This window comes from Narcine bancroftii, chromosome 4, assembly GCF_036971445.1.
Source record: "Narcine bancroftii isolate sNarBan1 chromosome 4, sNarBan1.hap1, whole genome shotgun sequence".
NCBI lineage: Eukaryota > Metazoa > Chordata > Chondrichthyes > Torpediniformes > Narcinidae > Narcine > Narcine bancroftii.
In genome coordinates this window covers 305,444,332-305,466,729 of record NC_091472.1, presented here as the reverse complement: position 1 = coordinate 305,466,729, position 22,398 = coordinate 305,444,332, and the positions used below count along the sequence as shown (strand labels likewise).

The 22,398-nt window shown below is 43.3% G+C and overlaps 1 long non-coding RNA gene across 4 annotated transcripts in view; it reads left to right on the top strand.

The window, feature by feature from the left end:
- The window catches only part of LOC138762208 (uncharacterized), a 170,733-nt gene that overhangs the window by 102,665 nt on the left and 45,670 nt on the right, over window positions 1-22,398 (top strand). For 3 of the 4 annotated variants that reach the window (XR_011356824.1, XR_011356825.1, XR_011356822.1), the window contains exons 2-3: window positions 3,572-3,679; window positions 12,817-13,083. This is a non-coding gene — a long non-coding RNA (uncharacterized lncRNA). The remainder of the gene's footprint in view (window positions 1-3,571; window positions 3,680-12,816; window positions 13,084-22,398) is intronic. The other variant, XR_011356823.1, reaches the window with a different exon arrangement.

Below are 22,398 nucleotides of genomic sequence, written 5' to 3'. Positions count from 1 at the left end.
ATTGGACTAGCTTGGGTTCATAATTTGGTTAACATGGACTAGTTGGGCCGAAGGGCCTGTTATGATTCTATAAGTGGCCGGCTGAGTGTTTCCATTATTCTCTGTTTTATTTTAGATTTCCAGCCACTGTTGTGTTTTGTATCTCTTGTTCTATCATTTCCTTTTCTCTCCTCTTTTGTCATTCATCCTGTTCTGTTTACATCCCTGTCCCCTTCTTTCCTGCAGGTTAGAACATGCTTGATTTTAAAATTCTGATTAAAGTATTTGACCTTATTTTCTCTCCACTGATTCTGCCTGACCCTGACCAATAGGATTTTAAACATTTTCTGTTTTTATTTCAAAGTTCCAGCTTCAGCAATTATTTTTTTTTTCTTTATGCTTACCCAGGATGTTACTGATGGGGAAGTTGACAAAAATAATGTAATTAAATGCCAGGAAAAAATTGGCAGACTTCCTTCTGTTGAAAAATGGTCATTGCCAGACACTAGTGGGACATGATGGTAACTTACCACTTTATATCACTACTTCAACTTGGCAATGCCTTCTAATAAGTTGGTAAAGGGCTTCTTAATTTCAGCCTTTATTCAGATGCTCACTGAATCCTCAGGGAGTTTGGAATGTTCTGACATCACATTTGCATCTTGGTTTGTTCTTCCAGTCTCTTTCTCCACACCTTGGCTTCCTGCTTCATTGTGGACCACAGGCGAAGCTGTCATTGTGGAAAGACAGTGGAGTGTACAGCTGGTAAACTTGAAGTGGAAGCCATCTCCAGGGAGCAGTTTTGGGGTGCCACATTATGGATCCTGGCACCCTGTAACTCCCTGTACTGGACTGGTCCATAGATTCAGGGTTTAGAAAAGCAAAAAAAAAAATTAAGATGGTGAAAATCTGGGAAAATTCATGGGAAATGTTATAATTTTCAACCCATCAAGCATTTGTATGCCCTAATGCTTTTTACCCAAGATTGAACTGTTGAGTAGAATACTCTGATTCATTTTTTAAATATTTTATTTATAATTTTTCAAACTCAATTTCCATTTTGAAATATTTACAAATATAATTATAGCTATGCATAAAATCAATGCCAAATTCAAGTCATTGACCCCACCTCCCCCCCCCCCAACCCTCCACACCTCAAACATCTACAACATAGGTAAGGGAATCAGAATTGGAATCGTCCCTGCCCCTTATTCCTTTCAAATGGCTTCTTAGCTCTGGGGCTCTTTCTATACCGTGCATCTTGGCGCCTCACAGTTCGGCGGGCAGTAACCTCCTTTGAAGAAGACCACCTCACTGACAAAAGGCAAAGGAGGAAAAACCCAACACCCAACCCCAACCAACCAATTTTCCCCTGCAACCGCTGCAACCATGTCTGCCTGTCCCGCATCGGACTTGTCAGCCACAAACGAGCCTGCAGCTGACGTGGACTTTTTACCCCCTCCATAAATCTTCATCCGCGAAGCCAAGCCAAAGAAGAAGAATCCGTTTAGGAGCGGACACACATCACAACATTATTAGATATCCGCATTCACACACCACACCCAGACTAACAGGGGCAAAGGAGCATATGGAAAAGAAATTAACCAATAAATAAGGTTCAAGGATTTGCCACATCTCAGCAGCTGGTGCTTGGGCTGTCACTTTTTCTTGGCCGTTCTCAATTGTGGTACGACAGGACAACCTTCCTAGAGCCCCCCAATGGAAAGGTAGGTAGGTGGAGTAGGGGGTGAGGCACGTTGGCCCACACTATATCTGTGCTCCAATGTAATTTAAATATGGTCACCAAATTTTAAGAAACATACTTTTTATTCTCAGATTATAGGTAATTTTCTCCAGGGGAGCACAGCTCCACATTTCTGTGTTCCAACGCGCAATGTCTAGATGGGAGTCAGATTTCCAGGTAACCACTATACACTTCCTGGCCACTGCCGATACGATCATTATGAATTGTATTTAAAATTAGGACAGCTTCATCGTAAGTCTTATGTCCAGCATGTTCCCCAGTAGGAAAACTCTGGATCCTGTGGGAACTCTTTACCTATAATTCTTTCCAGAACTTGGCCTAGATCTACCCAAAATGGATTCACCTTGGTACATGTTGTTATGCCACAGCTAAAGCATTGGTCTGAAATTTCTGGCTTAACCTTGTTCATTTTGTTGCAGGGTCAAAATTGTACTGTACTAGCCTACATCTTGCATTTATAATTGGAGTCAAGTTGATCCTCCTAAATCTGACTCCCACTTTTGCCTCAATTTATGGACGGCTGGTTTTGGACTTTCTGTTTGGAGCAGGAAATACATTGCCAAAATAAATTTTCATGTGTTCCCCTTTAGAATCAGGGTCTCCATTGTCACTGCACAATTTAGCAGCCAAGCATAGAGGTTGAAAGTAAATGGTTGGAAACCTGCCTTCAACAAGACATAGATCTCAATGATCACATGCTCCTAGCCTCTGGGAGCAAGTTCCTTGGGTACAAGAAGTTAGGGGCATTATTGCCCAAAGATGCTTTGGGGGATATGCCCTTCTCACCTTCCTCTTTTAAGCTTACCTATGAACCCTTGCCTTCGGTCCTCTCTTTTATGCCCTTCGTTGTTCGAAGGACTAGAGGGTCTTAAACGGTTACCTTAATAATTGGAAGAATATCTAGGACCCAAGGAACTCCACACTGCAAAATACAACAAGCTCTTGTGTAAATCCATCCCTAACAAGGCTGCAAATAATTAAGGATGCCTTTAAAACGTACAGACGCTGAGCTTCCTCCTGCTGTTCCAGCCTGATTTCCTGTGCATTAAGTGAATATACACAGCCCAGAATACCCATCAAGCCAGCACTACATGAGGATTGGCATTTTTCCAACAAACACTGTCTTCTTTCTTTGGCTTGGCTTCGCGGACGAAGATTTATGGAGGGGGTAAATGTCCACGTCAGCTCCAGGCTCATTTGTGGCTGACAAGTCCGATGCGGGACAGGCAGACACGGTTGCAGTGGTTGCAGGGGAAAATTGGTGGGTTGGGGTTGGGTGTTGGGTTTTTCCTCCTTTGTCTTTTGTCAGTGAAGTGGGCTCTGCGGTCTTCTTCAAAGGAGGTTGCTGCCTGCCGAACTGTGAGGCGCCAAGATGCACGGTTTGAGGCGAGATCAGCCCACTGGCAGTGGTCAATGTGGCAGGCACCAAGAGATTTCTTTAGGCAGTCCTTTGGTGCACCTCTGTCACGGTGGCCAGTGGAGAGCTCGCCATATAACACGATCTTGGGAAGGCGATGGTCCTCCATTCTGGAGACGTGACCTAACATCGAAGTACTCGAGATGGCAGAGGCCGACAGCATTGAATCCACGCTGCTGAAGACAAACACTGTAGGCTTGAGAGTATGCACATAGAACTGTGCAATCCAGTGGCTCAAGCAGTGTGATGCATGCATTAACTTTGCAATTATAAACTTTTATAAATGTAATTGCAGCAGCTTATAAAGGTATCCTATCGCACATTAAACAATGCATTACATTAATGAAATTCTTTCTTTGAACTCTTACTCTTTAGACATTTACCACCTATTGCTGAATGTGTTCCAACAGATCACTTAAACTGGAAGGAAGACTGAAAACCTTCTTCTGATCATTTGGCTGAAATTTTGGAAGGAACCAGAGTATAAACTGCAATTACTGATCTACGCATAAAGTGCTGTAAGTCTCCTGCACAGAGATGCGCCCTCTGTCAAAATTAAAGTTGATAAATTAACCACCTTAATTTTAAGGAGGAGGATGTGATGGATGGCCATGACCAAATTCTGTCTTTTATATACACAATAGGGAATGAATTTCTGCTCTTAATTTTTTAATATATTTATTTAGACATGCAGCACGGTAACAGGCCATTTCGTCCCATGAGTCTGTGCCACCCAATTTACATCCAATTAACCTACACCCCTGGTACTTTTTGAATGGTGGGAGGAAACCGGATCTCCTGGGGAAAACCCACGCAGACCACGGGGAGAACGTACAAACTCCTTTCAGAAAGTGTGGGATTCGAACCCCGGTCCGGTCCTGATTACTGGCGCTGTAAAGGGGTGGTGCTAACTGCTACACCAACCCTATTGCCCTTCTTCATTCTTACAGAAGTTTCAACTGTTGCCTTTTCCGAATCTTCTCGGATTAGAATATAGATTGTCTGCAGATAATTTCCAGACCAGACAAGCAAAGCTTCACATAAGTCATTTATTTAAACACAGTATATGATCACATTCTTATGAACAAGAATGGAGTCTTGTCTTTGGCAAGCTTTACAGTTCCAACAACTACATTGTTCATTAACTTAACAAGTAATGCAGACTCAAAGGACAATTAGCTCTTTTAGTATTCAGGAAATTCCTGCTGTTTACATCTGTAGTCTGGGTCAACTAACTAATTTGATATTTGAGTACTAGAAATGAGCAATTTCACACATTTGCAACAACTTTAAACAGAAAATGGTTTATTTATAAAAAGTCTGAAAACCTTTCTATAAACCTTTGTATTCAATCAAGAGCTAACGTGGTGCTTTCAGAGCTGTTGTTGAAAGGGTTTCCACTTTGTGCTCTTCAACTGTGGATAGGGCATATAACCATATAACCATTTACGGAGCGGAAACAGGCCATTTTGGCCTTTCGAGTCCGCACCGGTTCACATGACTGAAAGATGATACCCACATCTTTTGGAATTGCTTTGCTTTTGTGCAATGGAGCCACATCATCTTCACCTCTAAAGATCAAACAGCAGCTCATCTAAAATCTGTACTTTTTGTACTCTTTTTCCTTTTTGAGCTGGTGACACAAAAGTTTGAAAAATAACTTACTTTGTTTGCATTTGGTTTTGTTGCCAAACATGGCAGAAATTAAAGCAAAGCAGCCTCGATAATAAAAAGTGAGATATACTTATAATTTAGAAGTAATATGAAAGAAAATATTCAGCAAATACTATTTACTGTATTTGAATATATTGTGACGGCTCACCTACGCAACAGGTGAGCCGGCTGACAGAGCCGTGGGCAAGTCTGCGGCAGATCTGACTGTGAGAGCTCTGGGTGCGGGGCCAGCCCACAGCCCGGCAGCTGATGTCATAAAGGACCCAGGAGTCGCAAGCATCATCGGGTTCCGAGTGATTTAAGCATGCGCGACTGTTCTATGAAAGTCAGTTGGTTCAACTCACTTTCAACTCTATGTGGTCCTTTCGCTCGCTGCGTGCCTAGTGCAACTACATTGGTGACCCCAGCCGTCCAAACAGCATTTGGGCTCAGCGATGACCAACTCAAGCACACTGAATGCAGTTTCATTGTAACTGCAAACTTTTTGGACCTTGCAGCCGCAGGTCTGGTTTGAACAGTCTGAAGCCCAATTCCAAGTCAGGCAAATCATTTCAGATTCCACAGAATACTACTATGTGGTCGGTTCACTCGACCAGGAAACAGCAGGCCGCATCATTGACCTCCTACACCAGCCGGGTATGAAACAATCAAGGCGTTCCTGATCCGTACTTTTGGCCTCTCCCGCTATAAGTGTGCAACATGGTTGCCCCACATGGACATCCAAGGTGACCGCACGCCATCGGCCTTAATGAACAAATGCTGGCACTAGTAGACGGCCATAAGCCATGTTTACTGTTTGAAGAAGTCTCTCTTGAGCAGACACCAGCAGGTATTCGCCTCTTCATCGCTGACAACGATTTCAGTGACTCACGAAAGTAGTGGCCTATGCAGATATCCTGTGGCACCCCAAGCAGCATGGCGGGACCTCCATCGACCAAGTTGCTGTGTCACGCACTAAGGCCTGGGCCTTTCCTACGCCACCCATGAAGCCAGAGACATCCACAGGAGGGAGGGACCCCAGTTCAGACAGTTAGTGTTTTAACACCAAAATTGGGGTTCAGGAGCCTACCATTGCTGCCCACCCTGTTCTTTTCCAGGAAACTCCAGGGTCATTCGTCGCTAATGGCTACAATGGCTGACCACCACGATGGTGGACCGATACTCTGGGTGAAAGTTTCTCATAGACACAGAGGTGGAGGTTAGCATCTTGTCCCCCTCAAGCCACGACACCCACTCCGGGAAATCAAAACCGGTGCCCACCACTGCCAACAAGAGCAGCATTTGCATCTATGGCATGTAACCATCCCACTACAGTTTGGTTCCAGCCATTTCATCTGGTCGTTTACACTCGCGGCAGTGTCATAGCCTTTATTGGGTGCAGATTTTCTCCAGGCATACTGCCTCCTACTGGACCTCAAGGGTCGGTGCCTAATGAATGCCAAGACCTTCCAGACCTTCTCACTTGGCAAAGCAAAATTATCAGCCCCACACCTGGACTATGTGACTTTGTCAGGCAGCAAATTTGCCAGAGAACTAGTGGAGTTACTGACCATTATTACACTGCAGATCTCCTCAGCATGATGTACAGCACCACATTCCCACTCAAGGACCATTGCTACACATCAAGGTACACAGGCTCCAACCCAACAAACTCCACCTCGCCAAGGAGAAGTTCAGGAAAATGGAGGAGATGGGGATCATCCAGTATTCAGAAAGCCCGTGGGCCTTTCTGCTGCATATGGTGGCCAAGTTGGCTGGAGGATGGAGACCATGCGGTGACTACAGAAAGCTCAATGATTCCAACATGGCCGACTGCTACCCAGTGCTCCACATTCAGGACTTTATGGTCAATTTGCATGGGATATGCATTTTCTCCAAGGTCGACCCATCACTAGATTCCTCCCCACCTCAGCGATGTCATCAAGATGGCCCTCATCACCCGTTCGGCCTATTCAAGTTCCTGCAGGTGCCTTTCGGAATCAAAAATGCAGCATAAACATTCCAGCGGTGGGGCGTGGCTTGGATTTCATCTGCATCCATTTAGATGATATCCTGATTGCCAGCTGCTTGCACCAAGAACATTTGATGCAATTGCGCCAATTCTGCTGCTGCCTGAGTGAATAGGCCTGGCCATCAACCCCATGAAGTACCAGTTCAGGCTGTCAGCCATTGATTTCCTTGGGCACTGCATTGACTGGCATGGAGCGGTTCCCTTGCTGGTGAAAGACGAGGCCATACACCAGTTTGCCAGGCCCAGTACAGTCAAGGGCCTACAGGAATTTGTGGGGATGATCAACTTTTACCACTGATTCCTACCATCAGCGACCCAAATCATGTGACCCCCCCCCCCCCTCCCGTTCAGCCTGATGTGCAGCAAGGCCAAGGAAATCATCTAGGACACGGAGTCACCAGTGGCTTTCGAGCAGGCCAAGGACACTCCTGCAAACTCCACCCTCCTGGTACACCCGTGGGTGGATGTGCCCACAGCCCTCATAGTTGATGCTTCCAACTCAGCAGTTGGAACAACTATTCGAGGGTCAGTGGAAACCATTTGCGTTCTTTAGCTGGCATCTGCAACCCCCGGAGCTGAACTACAGCACCTTCGACAGGGAGGTGCTAACCCTTTACCTCACCATCCAACACTTTTGGTATTTCTTGGAAGGGTGGGAGTTCACGGTCTTCACGGACCACAAACCCTCTCCTTCGCATTCGCCAAAGTTTCAAATCCATGGTAGGCATGGCAACCATGCCACCTGTCATACATCTCGGTGTATATTACCAGCGTCCCACGCATCTCCGGGAAAATCAACCTTGTGACCGATGCACTGTCTTGCACCTCCATCCATTCATTGCATTCCCTGTCCACAGGGTTGGACTATGCGGTGCTTGCTGAGGCATAGACAAAGAATTGCCGGCCTACTGCACCGCATTCTCAGTCCTGCAACTTGAGGACATCCCCCTCAGCTCAATAGGCAGCAGCCCATAATTCCTGCTGTTTGGAGGCTTTGTGTTTTCAATGCTCTACATGGTTTGGCCCACCTGTCCATTTGGGCAACCATCCAACTGGACTGATAGATTTGCTTGGCATGGCCTACACAAGCAGATCGGGCACTGAGCCAGCAATCCAAAGGCATGTGAAGGCCGCCCCCCCCCCCACCCCGCAAATCTTCCAGCTTGTCACGTGGACATCGTCAGTCCATTGCTGGTCATTGTGGTTGACAAGTTAATCCAGGTGGCCAGAAGCTGTACCGCTCGCCGACACATCCACAATGTTCCACTCCAGAGCCCTCATTGCAAACTGGATTATACATTTCAGCCTGCATGACAACATCACCTCAGATGGGTGGAGGGGGGTGGGGGGGAGGGGTCACAGTTCATGTCCAGCCTATGGTCAGCACTGGCACAGCTACTTAGGACCCAGCTGCTCCACACCACGGCCTACCATCTGGAGTCCAACGGCCTGGTAGACCATTTCCACTGGAGCACCTCCGAGGCCCAGATTGGGTGGATGAGCTCTCATAGGTGCTTCTTGGCATCCACACAGCTCCAAAAGAAGACAACCACATCTTCAGCAGAATTGGTATACGGCACCCCACTCACGGTTCCTGGCGAGTTTGTGCCAGTGGCCCATGGCACAGAGGAGATACCCATGGCAGAGTTCACAGGACCCCAAGAGATGGTAGGATCACTAACTCCTGTCCCAAGCTCGTGCCACGGTCCGACACCTTCCTTTGTCCCCAAAAACGTCCGGGACTGTGACTACATTTTTGTCCACAGGGGAAAGCACTGGACTCCACTTCAGTGGCCATACAAGGGCCTGTACAAGGTGGTGCATTGGATTGGAACCACGTGTCCTTGATGTGAGCCACCATGAGGAGACCTTCACCATTGTCTGCCTCAAGCCGGCACATTGGGACACCCTGCAAATGTGTCACCCCCACGCCAATGAGGTCGGCCACCCAAAAGGACTAAAGAGGTGTTGGCCGTGGACTCCATACTTCCTAATGCCGGCTCTGGTCATCCAACAGGTGAACCGGCTCGTGGAGCCGGGGGAAAGTCCGCGGCAAAACTGATTGTGAGAGCTCTGGGTGCAGGGCAAACCCACAGCCTGGTGGCTGATGTTATAAAGGTCCCAGGTGTCTCAAGGATCATTGGGCTCTGAGGGATTTAAACGCGCTTGAGAGTTCTATTAAAGTCAATTGGTTCAACTCATTTTTGACTCTGTGGTCCTTTCGCTCTCTAGTGCGAGCATACTTCTTGTAAGAATAGCATCAAAATAATCGTAAAAATAACCCATTATTGTATAATGATGAATTCACTCAGTTCTGTATCAATGCCAATCATCTTGATGAATATATCCTTGTTGGATTTATTTTTATTTTGGTCATAGCTGAGAAACAGGTGAAGTGCAAATGCTGTCATTTGCTACCTTTCTATTTCTACCAATAATCTCAAATTGCAAAGCTGATGAAAGGTTTTGTCTGAAACGTTGACTACTTCTTGCCTTCCATGGATGCTGCCTGTCCTGCTGAGTTCCTCCAGCAATTTGTGTGCAGCTGGTAGAAGATGTGGGTTTGGAAGGTGCTGTCCAAGGGGTTTTGGTGAGTTGCTGCAGTGCATGAGGAGGTTGGTACAAACTACTGCTACTCTCTGTCAATGGTGGAGTGAATGAATGGTTGTGGATGGGGTGTCTATCAAGTGTCTATCAAACATCCTGTTTGGTGCTGAGCTTCTTGAGTGTTGTTGAAGTTGCACCTCATCCAGGAAGGTAGAAAGTATTATATCACTCTCCCGACTTGGACCTTGTAGATGATGGACAGGCTTTAGGGAGTTGAACCTGATAGGAGCTTCATTATTATACTTAATAATTCAAATATGTCCTGTTCAATACTTCTCAGCACTTTTAACATTATTGGGCCAAGTGAAATCTACATTTATGAAAAAGGCCCATTCAAGATGTTTGAGGACTCACATTTATAAAGTTGGAATTAATATTCCTGCAGCAAATTGGAGCTAATGTTGAAGCTGCTTTTCATATCTTTATTTTTTGTTTCTCTCAGCATTTTAGATCTTGCGAACTCCTTTGCCATTTGTTTTGTTTTCTTATCACTCAAGAATGAATTTCAGTGGTGCAGAAACTTGGGAGGGGAAGAAAAATATAAAGAAGGATGGCGAAAAGGATGTAGGATTAGCTTGGTCCATCTGCCCCAATCTGCCAGTGAACTCACAGTGCTCTCTGCAGACAGATGTTCAGCGCACACTCAGTGTGGGTTAAAACTCCAAACCATAAGGGAGGTTGGGTCAGATGACTGATATGATGAAAACCTAACTAAGGACAATGCTGAACAGCCCTTCAATAGCATCCCAACCATAGCATGTCATGCTTTACGTGAATCTGCACAAAAGGAACCCCAGCCAGTAAACCCCAGCTGTGAAATCTGCCCAGCTCGGTGTTCAAAGCTTGCTTGCTCAAGTCCTAACCCAGATTCCACAAAACACATTGGTAGGCCAGCAATGGCAGTGGGCAAATCCAAGCAGAGGGTTTAGATTGGCAGAGAGCCAGCTTTAGCTTTAGAGGTGTGCCATCTGATATAAGGATGCCTGTTGGGCCACCTGCATCATTTATTTGGTACAGCCAGTGTCAAAATAGTAGCTCTCTAAGTCCAGCCTCAGAGCATGACAGTTAGCTTCTAATTTTGTTTATCACTTTCCTCCAGCAGCTTCTCCACAACTCCTCTTCCCTACACATGAAACTATCCCCAACCCCCCCACCAACCCCCCCCCCCCCCCCCCCGCTTCCCACCACAGTCAAACAGTGGGGATGCATTGAGGTGTGTCTGGTTTTCAGCATTTCAACCCTCTCCTATAACTCCCCTCTGTAGATTTCACATAAATCCAACTTTGCACACTTAATATTTATGAAGCCAGTCATGAGCCAGGTAAGATTAAGGAAAATATGACCAGAATTACTTGACTATCATTATAGTTGGATTTATACAAATTACAAAGATAAGGAAAAGTATCCAGGAAAAGACTGAGAAATATTTGTCTGGGTGCTGACGGTTTCTAACAAAGAATATGCTGCGGCCTTGGCCACTGTTGGGAGCCCTCCACCACCGAAATCCTGGGTGTTACCATTGATTAGAAATTGATTTGTCAGAGGTACATTATTATCTGACTAAAAGACAGGGCAGAGTGGGTCTTCTCATTATCTTTCTACGATTCTTAGTTGCAAGGTTTAATTCAGGAGTGTGATAAGATGGTCTTGAATTCCTCTAGACTGGTGAACATGCAAGGCAAAGGTTTGATGTCAGCTGTTGCAGGCAGATCACATGATCAGTGCACAGGCCATTATACCTGATGTCAACCTTTCCGCCAATGCAGGTGCAGTCTGTTATCTACAGCACAGTCTGTTATCTGAAGGACACAGCACCGTTAGTTCAACACGCTGTAGTAGCCCTCTATTATATGGAAGGACAAGAGCAAGAAGGTTATGGGAAAATCTTATCCTAATTTCCATATCTCACACCAACTAACCATAAGCATATATCATAATTCCTTCATTATCACTATATCAAACTCTTGGAATTTACAACTTTCCCCATTGTGATAATATCTTCGAGGCCTGTGTTGTTTCAAAGCGTAGCCTATCACTACCTGCTGACAACATATTGGGCTCAGTAATGAATATCACTCGAGACTGCATCGCAAAAAAAATTGCAATAGACACACAATAGTACTCCTGCATTTTGTTAATCTATGATAAAAAGTTTAAAAGCTATCACCTCCATAGAGTATTGCAATAAATTAAATTAAAGAAACAAATCATATTGATCTGCAAGTAAATCAAACCCATAATTTAAAATTGACCATAATTGGCCGAAATATACAGCTGGATTGTGGTATCATTACAGTTGCCCTTTTGTGTTTTTTCTTGACTGTGCAATGGCAATACATGTTCCAATCACAATGCATGATAAAAATAAATTATTGCCATTGACTCTTTAATGGCATGCATGTTACAAATGTACAACTAACATAATGAATAACTATTCAATGGCAATGCTATAAAACCTGAAATTTGTATAAAAATATCAATGTACCTGGAGCTGTGGATCTCCAGAGTTTCAAAACTTACCTTCTATAAAAGCTAGGAATGTTCCTCCTTTTCTGCACAGAGATTGTCTTGTCTTGTTGATACCAACGATTACAAACAACCAGTAGGTTGCATGTTTTTGATTCAACAGAAGGATCTCATGCTTAATTTTTCCTCCATTGATCACTCCATCTGTATTTCCTGTTGCCTTGGAAAAGCAGCCGCCATATTAAAAGATGCACTTTCTTCGGCCACACCTCTTCACCCCTCTCCTGTCAGCAAGAAGATTAACAGGTCTGCCACTGAGAACGAAAGAAACACGCTGAGCCAAGCAGAACTTTGGTTCAACTGAATTACCAATTCAAAATTGCGTGTTTAAGAGGCCCACGCTTCCCATTGGGTGCATATCTCCGCAGTCGTGTCAGCGATTGGGACATTTTCCAGGCACCTCAAGAACCTGTCCACCATTGTAAATAGGTACCTTGCTCCTCTTGAGTCAGGCTGACAATGTCAACGCGCTCATGCTTGAACCTCCTATGTGGTGGCTGGAAAGGTTGCAGTAGTGCCCCTTGCATGCTTCTGGCAATGCATGCACATCCTGGCCCAGTGCCCAAGCTGTTTGCCTAAGCCATGCCACACGAACCAATCCGCAATCAGCTGGATGGTTGCCCGGATGGAAGGGTAGGCTAAACCATGTAAGGCACACATGTCAAACTCTGGTCCGCGATATAATTATATTTGGCCCACAAGATCATTTCAAAAATGTATTAGAGGTGGCCCGCTGGCCACCGCGCCAGTATAGCGCATGCACAGTAATACAACAAATCCCAGAATGCATTGGCGTCAGCCCACTAATCACCCCCACCTCCTCTGTTTACGTTGCAGGGTCTCACCGTGGACTCTGGTTTTGGGGCCTGGCCGGTGTCAGGGGAAGCCAAGGCCGCTTCCCAGCGCCCGGAACCGGAGGCCTCGGGCCTAACCTCACCAGGACCGTTGCCCACTCCGCCTCCCTGCCGCAGGCCGACCCGCGACTCACGGTGACGGGGCCGCTGATCCGCCGAGATGCCGCCCTGCAGCGAGAGCCGATGCCCCCCCACTGTCGTTGTCAAACCTAATCGCCCGCAAACCCCGTCCTCCCGCACACAGGCCTGAGTAAGTATTATGAACTTTAATCTCAGGATAAAACGATCTTCCAATAGTTTCATGTCACAGTGATAAATATATTCCTGGTTAAAAATGGTCCTGCACCTGGATACAAGCTCATTAGGCATAAAACTTGAAAAGTGTGTAAATCAAAGGATATCTGTACCAATGGAAAAAGTGCATGGCAAATAACCCTGCTAGAGTTCATGCCCACAATCAGTCACCCATTTGATTGTTTCAGGAATCATGTTATTCTCCCACATTCTCAATAGCCCTCAGATTTTACTATTCGACAGCACACTAGCAACATTTGACAAATCCTCTATCGAGAAATATTATTTATTGAATATTTTATTTCTCATTTGTTAATGCTTCTGGAAAGAGTTTATCCAAAACTATTATTAAACATTTATTTTAATAAGAAAAAGTTTAACATTACATCTGTTGAAAGAAGAGAAAACATGCAGATGTTGTTGAAAATTTTCAATAAATATTTAGTTCGGCCCTCGACTTAGTCCAAGTTTTTAATTTTGGCCCTCCGTGAATTTGAGTTTGACACCCCTGATGTAAGGTGTCAAAAACTCAGTGCCTCCAAGCCATCGAGATGATGGGCTGGGGTTGCCCAGTGGACACATCACAAATGAGCTTGCCACCTCTGGGCCCAATGGATACGTCCTTGAGGCGGAGTCCAGTGACTGCAGTTTGGTATGCTGGCATTTCACTGTCCACCTGTTGCACCTCTGCTAACACTGCACAGACCACCCCTGGAGACAGAGCATGCACCGATGTTCTTCCTGGAGATATGCCATCTGCCATCCATGAGGTGGTGAATTCGGACATATATGACAGGTGGCACTGCTGGAACGGGGCCTTTGCTTGTTGAAACCGGATGAGGAGCTGAGTGGTCCAGAAGGTGGCAGTTTAAGCAAAACTGCATTCCGAAGAGCTGATTTGTTCATGTTGTGCACGTTGATTGTGTTGTTCATCTCGGATCCAAGTAATGTTGGACCTTTGGGGTCACCAATGTGGCCATTGTGAGCAAAAGGATTTCGGTTCAACTGATTCACTAATTCAAAATCACGAGCTTAAGAGGCCCATGCTTCCCAGCAACCCTCGAGCCCTGTGGGGTGGAAGTGACATTGGCTTCACACTGAGATTCCCCATGGGTGGCGCTTGCTGTGGACCCACCTGTGACTCTGGAGCCAGTTCATTTGCTGCATGGGAGAGCTAGCATAACAGTTTCTTTCCTGCCATTAGCAGACTCATTGAATGAACTCCAAAATAGTAAAATTATGTTGCCTTTCCTCCATACCAACTGAACTTTCCCTGCAATTCTGTGGTTTGTACTCTTGTACTGTGTCTGGCGGTATTGGTCTGCTTGAAAAACAACGTCCATCACTGCATTTTCAATAAATGTGACAATAAACTTGAACTTGCACTGATTGGAGAGACATCCTTTTTACCAGATTACGTTCTTGGACCAAAATCTACAAGTTATGCAAAAAATTATAAGAACTGGACTTGAAATTACACCAAATCTGCCACCAACTTTGTAAGACCACTTGAGGAAATGAATTATGTGGCTAACTACTGATTTTGGTCATGATTAATTAACTAATCTGCATGAGTTGACAAACCGACTAAAAAGAAAAGTTTTGAAGGCGCAGTACAGTGCAGACTACATTTGCAATTTGCTTAATAAGATCCTCTATGAAATAAAGACTATAAAAAGATTACATTATTCAATCAGATCAAAGGGCTGTGACTGATGGCCATCTGTTTCCTTATTAATGGAGTATTAGCTTTTGTCTTGATCTGTATAACCTAATGGCTGAAAGTTAATTGACAAGTCCCATTAAAAGCAGAACAAAAGTAAAACCATAAGAAAATATATTTACTGCCAAATTGACAAAGGATATTTTTCTAATTTCATCAATTAAATTTAATTATTACAGAAATTAATTATTCTCATGAGTTATCAAAGCTTTTCATTGGGCCAGATGAATTTCCGTTGTTACGCTTCTAAAAGTGTAATGACTTGGCTGTCAAAGCCAACAAGCTCAGTTCAAAGTTTGGCTCTTTATAGAAGTCATGATTGTTGAATTCCATCACTGTATTCTACTCACAGCACATTTGTTTTTGAGTGCTCCACTGAAAATTTTAGTTTCAGAATGAACATTGACTGCGCCCGTGCTCACACAGAGAATACCTCGCAATGGATGCATGCAGGTAAAAGAGCTCATGCACCATGCTTGTTGCAGAGAAGGCAGGTGTCAATCTCCATGTAATGTGGCAATTTTGGAATTCATTACTTTTGTTCTTTCTCAGCCTCAACCAGCTGGACAAGGCATTGAGCAGAAGAAAGAAGTCTTTCTAACTTGCCAGAACTGCTTTTATGTTTATTTGTGCTTAATTTCTACTAGCTGTCGTTTGGCATTTTTAAAGTTGTTCCAAATTGATGAACGCCACAGGAATTAGGAATGAAGGAACCAAGCTTCTGTTTTGGTTAATTACACCATCCCATGTCTCCCCTCCCTCCCCCATCACCTGCCTTCCCTGCATTTGTGTATTGTGACTGGAAAACAAGCGGAGGTGGCACAGAGCAGGAGAAGCCAGAGGAGCAGGACAGGGAGTGGGGCTGGTTAGAAGAATTATCTACTCATCATGGGGATCAGATCTCCAACCTGAGCCTCGACAATTAGGACAATAGAACAGAATCCTACACAGGCCAATAAAAGAAGCTCACCACATGGAACCTTTGAATCATCTCAATATCTACCTGCTGGTCAAAAGCCAACATGTTACCATACAGCACCTTTGGTTAGCTCGTCATCCCAGAACCAAGCATGCATGCTTTGGCATCACAATGAGGCTAAATTGTGAACTTTATACTGTTCCTGTCAATGAAAAGGTCTGCAACTTCAGTGATGAGCAGAAGTAGAAGATCCAGACTTGATTGAGGAATTATGTGCAAGGATTCTGCATTCAACAAGAATCTCCTCATTGCAATCTACCACTCGTTCCATCCGCAATCCATGTCCACAGGCCAGTTTTAAGTCGAGCTAGTCTTGCCACTTTTTTATGACCCTGCTGAGATGTGCAGCCACTCAGCCATGTGGTTAATGCCAGCTGCAAGCCGCAATCATATTAATGAGCAGGCAGTGTGAAGGTGGCCTGCTGTTTGCATTGGAAGTACTATTATGTATTAATGATCCTTGCATCAGTCTTTGAGGGTAATCCAATTTGGCTCCTACAGAGTCTATTTCGTTCCAAGCCTGATTTATAAATAACTTTCAAAGATAACAAACAAGGTTGCAACCACTATGTTTTGCTGGAAGAAACATTTCATTCTTTCCTTAAACAGGATTCACACCTAACAAATGTTTAATTCCAACTTCATTTTCACATTTGGCAGGTGACATCACAGTAGTGGGCCAGGTATCAAACAAAGATGTCAGAACGCAGGAAAGAGATGGAAAGTCTAGTGGCCTGGTGCCAAAATAATAACCTCTCTCTCTCAATGTCAGTAAAATGAACGTAGAACACTACAGCACAGTACAGGCCCTTCAGCCCTTGATGTTGTGATGACCTATCTTTGGCTTGGCTTCGCGGACGAAGATTTATGGAGAGGGTAAAAAGTCCACGTCAGCTGCAGGCTCGTTTGTGGCTGACAAGTCCGATGCGGGACAGGCAGACACGATTGCAGCGGTTGCAGGGGAAAATTGGTTGGTTGGGGTTGGGTGTTGGGTTTTTCCTCCTTTGCCTTTTGTCAGTTTTGACCTATATATTCCTAACAAAAAACCTAAACCCTTCCGACCTAGTAACTCTCTATTTTTCTTTCATCCATATGCCTGTCTAAGTCTCTTAAATGCCCTAACGTTTCAGCCTTCACCACCAACTCTAGGAAGGCATTCCCGGCACCTACAATTCTCTGTGTAAAAAAATTAGCCCTGATGTCACCACTAAACTTTCCTCCCTTCACCTTGTACCAAAGTCCTCTGATGTTTGCCACTCCAGCCCTGGTAAAAAGGCACTGGCTATCTACCTTATATAGGCCTCTCAGAATCTTGTAGACCTCTATTAAGTAATCTCTCATTCTTCTTTGATCCGAAGAGAAAAGTCCCAGTTCTGCTAGCCCTGCCTCATGTCTTATTTTCCAATCCAGATAAATCTCCTCTCCATAGCTTCCTCATCCTTCCTATAATGAGGTGACTAGAACTGAACACAATACTCTAAGTGTGGTCTCACCAGAGAATTGTAGAGTTTCAACATTACCTCTAGACTCTGGAACTCAATTCCCTGACTAATGAAGCCCAGCATTCCATAGGCCTTCTTAACTATCCTATCAACCTGCTCGGCTAACTAGAGAGATGTGTGGATTTGGATCCTAAGGTCCCTCTGTTCTTCTGTACTGTTAAATATCCAACCATTAATCCTGTACTCAGCCTTCAGGTTTGACCTTCCAAAATGCGAAACCTCACACTTATCCGCATTGAACTCCATCTGCTATTTTTCTGCTCCACTCTGCAGCCTGTTATATCTTTTTGTAACCAACGACAACCTTCAACACTCTATACAACTCCTTCAGCCTTCGTATCATCTGTAAATTTATTGACCCATCCTTCCATTTCTTCATCTAGGTCATATATAAAATCATGAACAGATTCCTGTGGATCTTTTCTAGTCACTGACGACCAGGCACTACTTTCTGTCCACTACCACTGTCAGCTTTCTACAGGCAAGCCAATTCTGAATTCACACTACCAACGTTCCATGGATTCCTGAACAAGTTTCTGAATAAGTCTCTCATGGGGGGCCCTTGTCAAATGCCTTACTAAAATCTAATTATATTTCATCTACCTCCCTCCCTTCATCAATATCTTTTGTTCCCACCTCAAAAAACTCTGATGGGCTTGTGAGGCATGACCTTCCCCTCACAAAGCAATGCTGACTATCCCTGAGAAGACTGTTCTTCTCCAAATGCTCAGAAATCCTATCCTTAAGAATCTCTCTAATAGTTTGTACACCACTGATGTAAGATTCATTGGTCTATAAATCCAAGCATTCTCCCTATTACCTTTTTTAAACAAGGGAATCACTTTTGCTTTTCTCCAATCCTACTGCACCACCCCTGTGTCTAAGGAGGATACAAAGATCATAGCCAATGCCCCAGCTATCTCTTCCCTCCCTTTCAACAACAATCTGGGGTATATCTTGTCTGGTCCCGGGGGTTTATTAATCTAAACATGGACCAGCATACAAGCTCACTTTGACCAAGATCCCTTTCTCTGGTAAGAATTAATTTAGGACCTCCCTATCCTTCTCTGCCTCCAGACATACCTTCTCTGCCTCCAGACATAAGCTGCCTCCTTTATTTTTAAGTGCCTCTACCTTCACTCTTGTCATCTTTCTGTTCTTCACGCACGCATAGAATGCCTTGGGGTTCTCCTTAATCCTACTTGCCAAGGCCTTCTCATCCCCCTTTGAGCTCTCCTGTCCTTTCTTAAGTTTCTTCATGGCGACGATATAATTCTCATGATCATTGACTTCATGAGAGGGGTCAGAGTCCACAATACACAGCACCTAATAGCCTGAATACATAGCCCGAATGTGCCTGAGATTGTCTGATCTCGGGATCTAAGAAGGCTCAGGACTTGTCAGTACTTGGAGGGGAGACTGCCTAGGAATGCCAGGTGCTGTAGGTTTCTGTGAGGGGCACTGGACAAAATGGCAACTCTCTGTCCGCCTTACGGTAGACAAAAGTAAAAGAATTTCATGTATGTCACATTCTAAATGTAGTATTATGTGACAATAATGGAATTTTTACCTTTACCCTGTCCATATTAATGGCGCAGACTTCAAAAGAGTAAATAGCTTCACATTTTTAGGAATAAATATCTCCAATGTCCTGACCTGGAACAAACACATCAAAGCGATGATCAAGAAAATTCACCAATGCTTCTGTTCTCTTGGAAAACAAAAAGAGGTTTTGAATGTTCCCCACCCCCCTCAGCAACCGTACTTACTGGATGCATCACAGCATGTTATGGGAGCTGCTCTGGTCAAGATCGGAAGGAGCTACAGAAGGTAGTGAATGCAAACACCTTCCTCCCTTCTCTGGATTCTATCTACACCTTCTGTTACTTTGGAAATGTAACCAGCATATTATTGGAGAAAATTCTTAGGGACAGGATTTAACGAGCATTTGGAGATGCTAACTTTTATTAGCTATGGCATAGCTTTGTGAGGGGGCAGGCCATGCCTCATGAACCTAATTTCAGTTTTCAAGAAAGTGAAAAAGAAAAGTAATGAAGGTAAGGTACTGAATATGGATTTTAGTAAGGCATTTGACAAAGTTCCCTATGTTAGGCTCATCCAGAAAGTCACGAAGGATTGGATGCATGAAAACTTAGCTGTGTCGATTTGGAATTGGCTTGTCCATAGAAGGCAGAGGGTAGTAGATGAAACATATTCTGCCTGGAGTTTGATGACTAGTGGAGTTCTGCAGGGATGGTGGAACAGAGGGATCTTGGAGTTCAGTTCTTGGGGTTCCAGTCCATAGAAACCTCAAGGTTGCTGTGAAAGTTGAGAGGGTGATTAAGAAGCTTTATGGTTTGCTGGCCTTCATTAGTTTGAGGTAATGTTACAGCTTTATAAAACTCTAGTTAGACCATACTTCGTGTTCAGTTCTGGTGGCCCCTTATAGGAAGGATGTGAAAGCTTCAGAAAAGGTGAAGAGGAGATTTACCAGGATGTTGCTTGGATTGGAAAACAATTTATGAAACAACGTTCATCCAGCTTGGTCATTTCTCTTTGGAGCTTTGAAGGATGTGATATAACTTAGTAGAGGTGTATAAGCTTATGAGAAACAGGGATGTCACATGATGATGTAGTGTCAGGACATGGGAACCTGGCTTTCCTGAAAAACAGTTCAATAAAGTGAAAAAAAGTAAAGAGGCAGGAATTAAAGTATAAGAAAGTGCACAAGAATTGACCAAGAACAGATATTAATGTCTCCTAAGAAGGAAAAGTACATCGCTGGAACATCAGGAACGCACCTGGAAAAATAATAAGATCAAGAAGGAAGGCCTACCTTACAAATGGATCTAGGTGCTGTAATGAAAGTTTCTACCTATTCGACAAGGGTTCCAAAGCAAACTGCAGTGCTATTACTATTGCAACTACAGAGGAATCATGTGCAATTGTGCAAGTGTGGCAAATCGAAGACATCACTAAGGAAGGCAGTCTGTTTCAATTACTGCCTTTTGAAGGCGAATACCTTGTGGAATTCAATCCAGCATCGAAGGAGCAGATTCTACAGGAAGAAGAGATTGAAGAAGAAGATACAGCTGCTGCTAGAGGAGGTATTAAATTTCAGAGCAGAATGAAAACTCAAAGAGTAAGTCCTGAGACATCTATTATAATGAAAAAGCTAAACAAATTACATTGGATATTAAAATGTCAGAGGAGAAAACTAAGATATTATGCAATTGTAAACAGAATGCCAAAAAGATTTGAAGAAATGGAAGATAAAGTTAAAAATGTGGAATTTGGTGTAGAAATGGTGCAAGATAGACTGGGGAAAATGGAAAGCACCACTGATGCAATTATTGTTGAAAATAAACAATTGTCTGAGAAAGTGGACTTATTAGAGAATTTTACTAAAAGGAACAATATCAAAATTGTTGATCTTAAAGAAGGTGATGAAGGAGATAATATGATAACCGTTCTTCAACATTGGATTCTGGAAACCTTTGGACAAGACCAATTTCAAGGAGATATTGAAATAAAAAGGGCACACAGAGCTTTAAGACCTTGGCCACCATCTGATCAAAGGCCTTGAACCATATTGATAAAGTTCCTTCACTATCAAGTTTGTGAGAAGGTGTTAGAACTTGCAGCAAAGTAAACAAAAGACAGAAGAAAACCATTGGAATATGATGGAAGTAAAGTCTATTTCCACCCTGATATTAGTTTGGAACTGTTGAAAAAGAGGAAAAAATTTATGACATCCAGCAACTCTCAAGATTTTAATTCAAGGAGGGCTGAATAAGTTTTTCACTGATCCTGAGAGGGTGCAGGAGTTTGTGGACACTCCTGCCAATTATTCCACAAAAGGCTGAACACAGAGCAGCATAACAAGTGGGAATTTGAAATCTTCTTGGATTTAGTTGTACTCTATCCATTAGATATGAATGGAAGTAATAATGACCATTCGAGGGAGCTGGAGGATAATGAACTGACATCTACCGAAACACACATGCGCGCATTAGCAGAAATGATTAGGTGCGTGCGTGCGTGCGTGCGTGCGTGCGTGCGTGCGTGCGTAACTTTGGCCACTACACATAAAGCAGAGGGGATGGTAATGTTGTATATTATTTTAACAACATTAGTTGGGGGTTTATTACTGTTTTTCTTTTTATTGTTTCTTTTTTTCTCTCTCTTGTTACCTGGATTGGTTCGATGTAAATACCTTGTTACAAGTCTTGGACTAGAGTTGATGTGCCAAGGAATTGAGAGGAGGGAGGTAAAGGGGAGATGTTTCTTTATGGAAGATGAAAAATGCATCAATAAATAAATTATTGAATGTTTTAAGTTTCAATATTAACGGTCTTAACCACACAATGAAGAGAAAAAAGGTATTAATGCATATTAAGAAAATGAAAGTAGATGTACTTTTTAAATTGAAAAAAAAACTTAAGAAATTGAAAAGGGACTGGGTAGGACACATTGTAGCCTCTTCATTTAATTCAAAAGCAGTTGGTGTAGTTATATTGATAGATAAGAAGCTTCCAATCAAAATACAAAATATAATCTCAGATCCTGCAGGAAGTTATATTATGATTCATTGTCATATTTTTTCAGAATACTGAACTTTTATAAATATATATGCACCCAATGTAGATGACAAAATATTTATACAGGAAACAATTTTGAATTTATCAAATTCAGATGAGAATATACTAATTGGTGGGGTCTTTAATTTTTATTTAGACCCAGTGTTAGACAGGTCTACCAGAGTTATAATGGGGTCTGGAGCAGCTAATGCAACATTATCATTGATGAAAGATTTAAATGTAATAGATGCTTGGATAAGATTCCATCTGAGAGAAAAATATTACTCATTTTATTCAAGTAGATATGATTCTTATTCCAGAATTGATTTATTTTTGGTATCTGCATAGCTTCAGAATAAAATCCAACAAACAGAATAGAAAGCAAGAAATTTATCTAATCATTCCCCTCTATTGACAGCAATAACAATGGTGGAATGAGAAGAATCAGTTTATAGATGGAGGTTTAATTCTATGTTATTAAAAAGAA